Raw genomic sequence first — 8214 nt, 5'->3', positions numbered from 1 at the left:
GTTTGCTGGTCCCTTATAGGAGTCCAAGATGGCAGATCTGCGCTGCGTTAGCTGGTAGGGAACCTCTGCATGAATCTCTCCTCGCTCTCCGTTCTCTGTCTGTTTTCTCACTCCATTTGGTGCTTGGCTGAGTTCTTTATCTCTTCATTTGATGTTTTAGGGTTTCAGGATTGTTGTATTCTCTGTTCGGCTTAGTTTTCAGATCTTTGCTGTGGAGGGACTGCGTGGTGCTTCTGCCTAGAGCGCCATTTTGCCGGAACTCGAGAACAATATTCTTTAGTAAAAAATGTTTGGAACATTAGCACATAATGTAAACTAATGCTTTATTCTACACAGTCTCTTTTCCTTTCAAGAGTGTTTGAGGTTAGACTTTTCTTGCAATCTGTAGTCCAACTTTGTCCAAATAACAATTCAGAGGGTAGAAAAGAAAAAATGGAATAAATTGTTAGACTCCCTGGCCACCTTGCCTTAGTTACCTAGTGCTGCTATAACAGAAATATCACAAGTGGGTGGCTTTAAAGAAGAGAAATTAATTTTCTTACAGGTCTGGAAGCTAAAAGCCCAAATAAGGGTCTCAGCTGTGTTGATTCCTTCTTTGTAGGTAGTCCCAGGCATTCCTTTGTTCCTTGGCTTGTAGAGGATCCTCACATGTTCTCCCCTCCCCCACGCACAAGCCTGTCTTTGCGTCTAATCTGCTCTTTTTAACTCAGAAGTGATAAGGTTTTGGACACATCCTATACTTATATGATCTCATTAACATAACAAAGAAAACCCTGTTTCCAAACAAGATTACATCCATAGGTATGGAGGTTAGGATTCCAACGCGTATTTTAGGGGTACATCATTCAATCCATAACACACCTGTTCTAAACTCTTTTGGAAGTAACAAGGAACAGGATTGAATTTTAACCCCTCCAAAATTTATGTTCAAGTCCTAAACAATGTACTTTTAAATATGACCATGTTTAGAAATACAGGTTTCTTTTGTTAAGTTAATGGAGTCATTCTGGAGTAGGACGGGTCCTAAAACTAGTCTCTTCTAGGGAAAACAGACACACTCAGAGGGAAGATGCCATGTGAAGACAGAAGCAGATGAATCTACAAGCCCAGGAAAGCTAAGAATTGCTGGCAGCTAGTAGAAGCTGAAAGAGACAAAGGAGGACCTGCTGAAACAAAGGAAGACCTTCCCTTAGACCTAGTACCCTGAATTCAACTTCCTAGCTTCCAGAACTATGAGAAAATACATTTCTGTTCTTTAAACCACTCATGTATGGAATTTTTTGTTACAGCGGCACTAGGTAACTAAGTCACATGTCCGTCCACAAAAGACTCCCCTGCTCTTTATATTTTTGCTAAATACAATTGTAACTTTTATGAGTATTTAGACACTGCACCACAAATTAATCTTGTTTTTATTCTAACACTAGATTTCCTTTTAAAAGAAGCCTATGCCTTTATTTTCTTACAACCTTTTGTAAGAAAAGATTGTTCAGATCCAGCACTTCCATACCATGCCTTATTTTAATATTCAGTGGGAAGGTAGTGATGTTTAACACTCATGGAACATCTCTGGGTCAAATTACAGTCCCTGTGATACCAGAAGAAGGACGCAAAGGTGGTTAGAAAATTAAGTGATGTAATTCCTCAGAGACTGTGGATTTCCTTTGTCTCAAGTCTCAGCATCCTAATTAATATGCTGAAAACACCTTCTCAGTTCAAGCTGGACTGGAGACATCTGCAGAAGATGACTTCCAGCTTCCTGCAGGAGTGGCCAAAGAAGCGTGGGCCTTGCTTTTTAAAAATCTTGACATCATTTCTTGGTTTCCAGAGCAGCTTTCAGTTTTATCACATTCTTTGGCATTTTCCTTTAAGAGCTTGAAAAAAATGTGGTGCTCTCTTTTGTCTTCTTAGATACAGGAAAGGTAAGAATTTTGCATCCGAAAGAGTTAAAACAATTATGTGGCAGAATATTAAATCTCTCTGGTTCCCTCTGCCAAACGGGGAGAAATCAAAGCAATAAGAAGGAGGGGAAAAAGGGAACATCTCTATTAGTAAATCAATCAGTTCCTGTGCAATCATTCTGTTAAATCTGTCCCTAAAAGTGGGGATAGCCCTGCTACCAAGGTTTTGAGTGAAATCTATACCAAGGTCTGTCAACTCTCTCATGGTTGACAGTGCACATTTAGTCCTATTTATCTGAATTTCAGAATCATCCTATGGAAATGATCCACCAGTACAATTATAGGAGTGCTTAGTAATTTTATCCCTTTACTCATTAATATTGATTAGTGCTTGGAGGAGAAAGAGGACAGGGAACAGCTTCTTATATCCAAGCTAATTAACTTTGTCTAGCTTGTATGAAAGTGAGAAAGCACTTTATTAAAAACCATAAGGTAAGCGCTAGAAGGACTTTTATTTTCTGCTTAGACTAAACTGTGATAACATTTGGCCCTTTGGTGAGCATCCTAGAATTTCCAGGAAAATAAAAGGGTTGTTACCAGAAGAGTAGTGACTCCACCATGGTTTCCAAGGCACCCACTTGATAGATGGTGACAAAGATTTGACTTTTATGCTCCTCTGGAAAATCAAGGGTGAGTCCCATGCCACATACTTAGGATGTGATAATTTTGCAAATGACGAGGACAAATAAGGCAACATAAGTACTTGTTACTTCCTGTTTAGAAACATAGGTTGAAATGTTACCCATCTACACTGAAGTAGGGAGATGAAACACTTTTAAACTCAATGCCTAAAACATATTTGATTTCCAGTTAATGGTAGAACAGTTTTTATTGACCAAAGATTCCATTAGACGTATTTCTTTTCCTGTAAGAAAGAAAGATCACAAACATGAAAGTTTTAGTTGGACAGTTGATCCTCATTATTTGCGGATTTCATATTTGCAAATTTCTACTCACTAAAATTTATTTGTAACCCCAAATCAATATTCACAGGGCTTTCATGGTCGTTTGCGGACATGCGTAGAACAGTGAAAAATTTGAGTCGCTTGACACGCATGCTCCTACTGAGGTCTAACTGCCTTCTAGTTTCAGCTGTCATACAGTAAACAAGTGTCCTTTTTGCAGTCTACTTAGTGACACATTTTTGTGTTTTTTGTTAATGATTCTGCTACTTAAAATTGTCCCCAAACATAATGCTAAAGTGCTATCTAGTGTTTCTAAGTGCAAGCAGCTTGATGTACCTTATGGAGAAAATATGTGTTAGATAAGCTTCGTTCACTCATGAGCAATAGTGCCGTTGCTACGAGTTCAATATTAATGAATCAACAATATGTATTAAATAGGGTGTCTTTAAACAGAAACACACATAAAGCAAGGTTACGTACTGATCACTTGATGAAAATACTGTGACGAGGTTCACAGGAATCAAACTTTATTTCTCCTAGGAGCAATGACTCAGTATTCTCTAATTTAGTGTTCGCAGTGACTTTATAGAACATAAACTCATTGAATCTGTTGTTGTTGAGTTGATTCTGACTAATAGCAACCCTATAGGACAGAGAACTGCCCCATAGGGTTTCCAAGGAGCAGCTGGTGGACTCGAACCACCCATCTTTTAGGTTATCAGCTGTGGCTCTTAACCACTGTGCCACCAGGGCTTTGACTACCACTAGTAATAAGAATCGACCATATATAGAAGCCATACATCCTACACATTTCTTACTATAGTATCACTGATACATTTGTTCTTTTGATCAATGTGATTGAGTACCTACTTTGTATAAAGAACTGGATTGGGCTCCAACAGTAAGAAAGTGTAGATGCCCCAAAATCCTAAACAGGCTGTGCTAGGCTAGCTGAAAGAGGTTGACTCGAGGTCAAGAACAAGAAACCTCTATTAATGCATAATTCCTTGATGATTAAATTTCCAGATGTCCTTTGATATATGGCATGTCCTTAATGACTCTGTTTGTACAACTGACTGACCCTGAAACTCCGCGTGTGCTCTGATTCTATCTCCTGAGAAACCAACACGAAAAGAATTTACAATGACCTTCAGGAGACTACCCTGCCCTGACCTGATACTTTAAATTCTTAAGAACTGACCACCTTGGGGATCAACACACGTGATTCTTGACAAACAAATGCTGTAATGCTACTTCCAAAGGTTTCCCAATGAAAATCTGTTACTTACATAACCTGCTTTCACTATCCTCTCTTCGGAGCACCTTCCCAATACCTTCGGTTTGAAGCTGCCCGATTCCAATCGTATCTACTCCTAATAAATATGTTTGGTTACAATAATTTCTGGTGTTTCTCTGCACGTTTAGGTTTTTGACAAAATAAATAAGCAAATAATTTTTAAAAAATTATTCTTGTTTCCCCCCTATAGTTATGATCTGTGTTAGCTCATGTCCTTTGAGAAGCAAAAACCAAGACAGGATTAAACATGTGAGGATTTTATCAGGTGATACAATGGAGAGAAAATGGAGAGGGATCTGGAAAAAAAAAAAAACCTGGGAGAGCTCTCAGACTGCCTTGCAAGCCTTACCCCAAATGAAGGGGAGAGGAAAGGAAGAGTGGGTGGGAAACATCACAGACTTCCAGGCATCCTATGGAAGGCTCAACATGACCGTTAGGGAATCCTTGAGAAAAAGTTGCCTGTCAGAGGAATCCCATGTCTCCCAAAAATGGAACTTCTTTAGTATCCCTGCTGTGCTCAGTTGCTGGCTGGAAATAGTACATAGGAAACGTGGCCTTGATTCAAATACAGCAATGAATTTCAGGACAAGTGGCCGGAGTCTTGTCAATTATGTTCCTTGTACTTAGAAGCTTAGAGGTGCATTTTCATGGCTGCCACATGCTCAGTTCACTTCTTTATTGAAACATTGTCGTTGTTAGCTGCCTTAAGCGGATTCTGACTCATGGCGAACCCATGTGTGCAGAGTGAACTGTGACCTTCCAGAAGCAGATCACCAGGCCCTTCTTCCAAGGCACTTCGGGGGGAGCTGCCAACCTTTTGGCTAGTAGTCAAGTGCTTAACTGTTTGCACTGTTTGCACCTCCGAGGGACTCCTATTGAAACATTACATATTGTAATTCATCTCCCTGACTGCTGGTAAAAAAGGAATCATATGCCCAAATCGCAAAATGAACTTTAGATTTTCTGTTGTGTAGAATTAAATATTGGAATCTTTCCTGTGAAATCCCTGATATATCTAATAAATATTGTTCATCAGTCCAGAATCTAAACATATTTATGATTTGCATGTTTGGTGCTTGATTCCAGGCTGAAGGCAGTGAAATTTGTTTGCAAAATACGGCAAAGCTTGAAAATCTGTCACAACAAAATAGCCTGCAAAATACAGACTATAAAGGAAAGCTTCAGTGATATTTTAATGTTACTTTTATTTCTTCCAAGCACCCTGAATTGGTATTTTTGAACTGGTACCAAAATTGGTGTTACGGATGAAATTGTGTACCCCAAAATATGTATTGGAATCCTAACCTCTATACCTGTGGTTGTAATCTTCTTTGTGAATAGGATTTTCTTGGTTATGCTAATGAGGCATATTGGTGTAGAGTGTGTCCTAAACTTAACCACTTCTGAGTTATATACAGAGCAGATTAGATACAGGGACAGGTACATGCCAGGGAAGTCAAAGGCCATGTGAGAATCTACCAAGGAACCAAGAAACCAAGGAACACCTGGAAAGGAATCAACACTGATTCGGACTTTTAGCCTTCAGAACTGTAAGAAAATACATTTCTGTTCTATAAAGCCATGGACTTGTGGTATTTCTGTTACAGCAGCACTAGGATACTAAGACAGTTGGTATCTTTTCATTCTTGAAATCAAGATGATTGTGAATTTAAAGCATCTTCAGGCCTTTCGGGTATCTTTTACTTTATGATATCAATCTAATTTGAAGCCATTGAGTTCTATTGACATTCTTCCAGTTTGGGGTTTAATTTTTTTGTTGTTGGTCTTTGCTCGCTCTTAATATATATAGCATTCTTTATGCTCAAATAGGAAGCTCTGTGGTGCAAACGGTTAAACACTTGACTACTAACTGAAAGGTTGACAGTTCGAAACCACCCAGAGGAACCTTGAAAGGCAGGCCTGGCGATCTCCTTTTAATCGGTCACATCCTTGAAAATCCTATGGAGCAATTATACTCTGCACACATGGGGTCACTATGAGTTGAAATTGACTTGATAGCACTAACACAATGTCTTAGTTATCTAGTACTGCTATAACAGAAATACCACAAGTGGATGGCTTTAACAAACAGAAATTTATTCTCTCACAATATAGGAGGCTAGAAGTCCGAATTCAGGGCACTAGCTCCATGAGAAGGCTTTCTCTCTCTGTCAGCTCTGGAAAAAGGTCCTTGTCATCAATCTTCTGGTCTAGGAGTTTCTCCACGCAGGGACTCTGTGTCCAAAGGATGTGCTCTGCTCCTGGCACTACTTTCTTAGCAATAGGAATCTCCCTGTCTCTCAGCTAGCTTCTCTCTTTTATATGACTTTAGACACAACCTAATCTTGTAGATTGAGTCCTGCTTCATTAACATAACTGCCGATAATCCACCTCATTAACATCATAGAGGTAGGATTTACAACACATAGGAAAATCACATCAGATCACAAAATGGTGGACAATCACACAATACTAGGACTCATGGCCTAGCCAAGTTGACATACATTTTGGAGGGACATAATTGAATCCATAACACACAAAGATATGTTCAAACTGCCTTACTGGTATAAGTATTTGCTTATGATTTAAGCACTTTTGAAATAGCAGTTTTTACCTCTGGGTCATATGGTGGAAAAACTATAGTCTTTGGGGTCAAACAGACTGTATTTGGGTCTCACCTCTGCCACTGATTCATTTCATGACTTTGGACAAGATGACAAATCTTTCTGAATTTGTTTCCTCCTCTCTAACTCAGGGATCATAATCACTACCTTGTAATTTGTTGTGGGAAAGAAATAAGGCAGCATACACACGTTGACCCTGAGGCTCTCCTTCCAGACTGTTAAGTTTCCCCAGCCTTTTGGCCTCCCTCTCACCTAGGTCACTGGAGACCTGCAGACACCAAGCTTAGCCAGTTGGACTGCCCAAGTGCTCCGGACAGCCTGTCAGCCACTGGGTGCACAATTCCTCAGCTGACAGGACCCTCCCTACTTGGCCTCTCAGGGTCATGTTGTACTTTTTGCAATTTCTCCTTTCAGCACCCCATTTTCTCATGGCCCCCAAGATCCTATAATTACAACAGTTGGAGGGAGACCCAGAGGTGTAGGAAGCATGTCCTCAAGGGTCCATGCATCTGGACCTTTACCAGTCAGTGGTCGATAGTCTCTGGTTTCCAGCACTCTGGTGTCCGCTCCGCGGCGTGACTGCTCATCTTGTCCAGTTTCTCATTCGTCTTCTTTATGAGTACTTCCTTAGTTGAGGCTCTCAAAACCATTGGCTCCTGCTCTTAGGATCTTGCTCATCTCACTCTACTATCCTACTACCTGTTGCTGTCGAGTCGATTCTGACTCATAGTGACCCTATAGGACAGAGCAGAACTGCCCCATAGTGTTTCCAAGGAGTGGCTGGTGGATTCGAACTGCTGATCTTTTTGGTTAGCAGCCGAGCTCTTGACCAGTGAGGCACAGAGCTCCCAAATTATTGTATTAAAATATAATTTTATCTTCATTACTGAGTCTTATGGCACCCCCTGAAATTTTGCACCCAACGAGAGTGCCTCACTCATCCTTGTGCTGATCTTGTTGGGAGCCATGGGGTTTAAAGAGCTTTCCTTGTGCTTTTTCTAATCTTCCACCTGCTGGCAGAAGGTAGCTATGGCCCAGGGGCCACAAAACTACCATATAGCAAAAGACTGTGTTGACAATACTTAATATTAATTTGCATGTGGTTTATTTTTGGCTTTGTGAATCAATCTTTTTGTCTACCAGAAATCCTTCAGGGAAAAAAATGAATACTACAGAGTAAATTAGTAATGAAAAATAAATGATTTTTTAAAAATAGAATTTCAAGAACTATAAAATTATGGCCTTATTTTTCCCTCCAAAACATTTTCTAAGAGGAGGGGTACTCATCTTGTTTGTGAGATTATTGTATCGTGGTGTATCTGAAGGGATACTTCAAGCTCTCACCATTGGATGCTGCCATCAGTACATGACCTATGTGTGTAGAGCAGTTGCCAGAAGCATGTGCCCAACCCTACACCTCACACTCA

This window comes from Trichechus manatus, unplaced genomic scaffold, assembly GCF_000243295.1.
Source record: "Trichechus manatus latirostris isolate Lorelei unplaced genomic scaffold, TriManLat1.0 scaffold00114, whole genome shotgun sequence".
Classification (NCBI taxonomy): domain Eukaryota; kingdom Metazoa; phylum Chordata; class Mammalia; order Sirenia; family Trichechidae; genus Trichechus; species Trichechus manatus.
The sequence above is the reverse complement of the archived record's forward strand: the minus strand, read 5'-3'. Positions refer to the sequence as shown.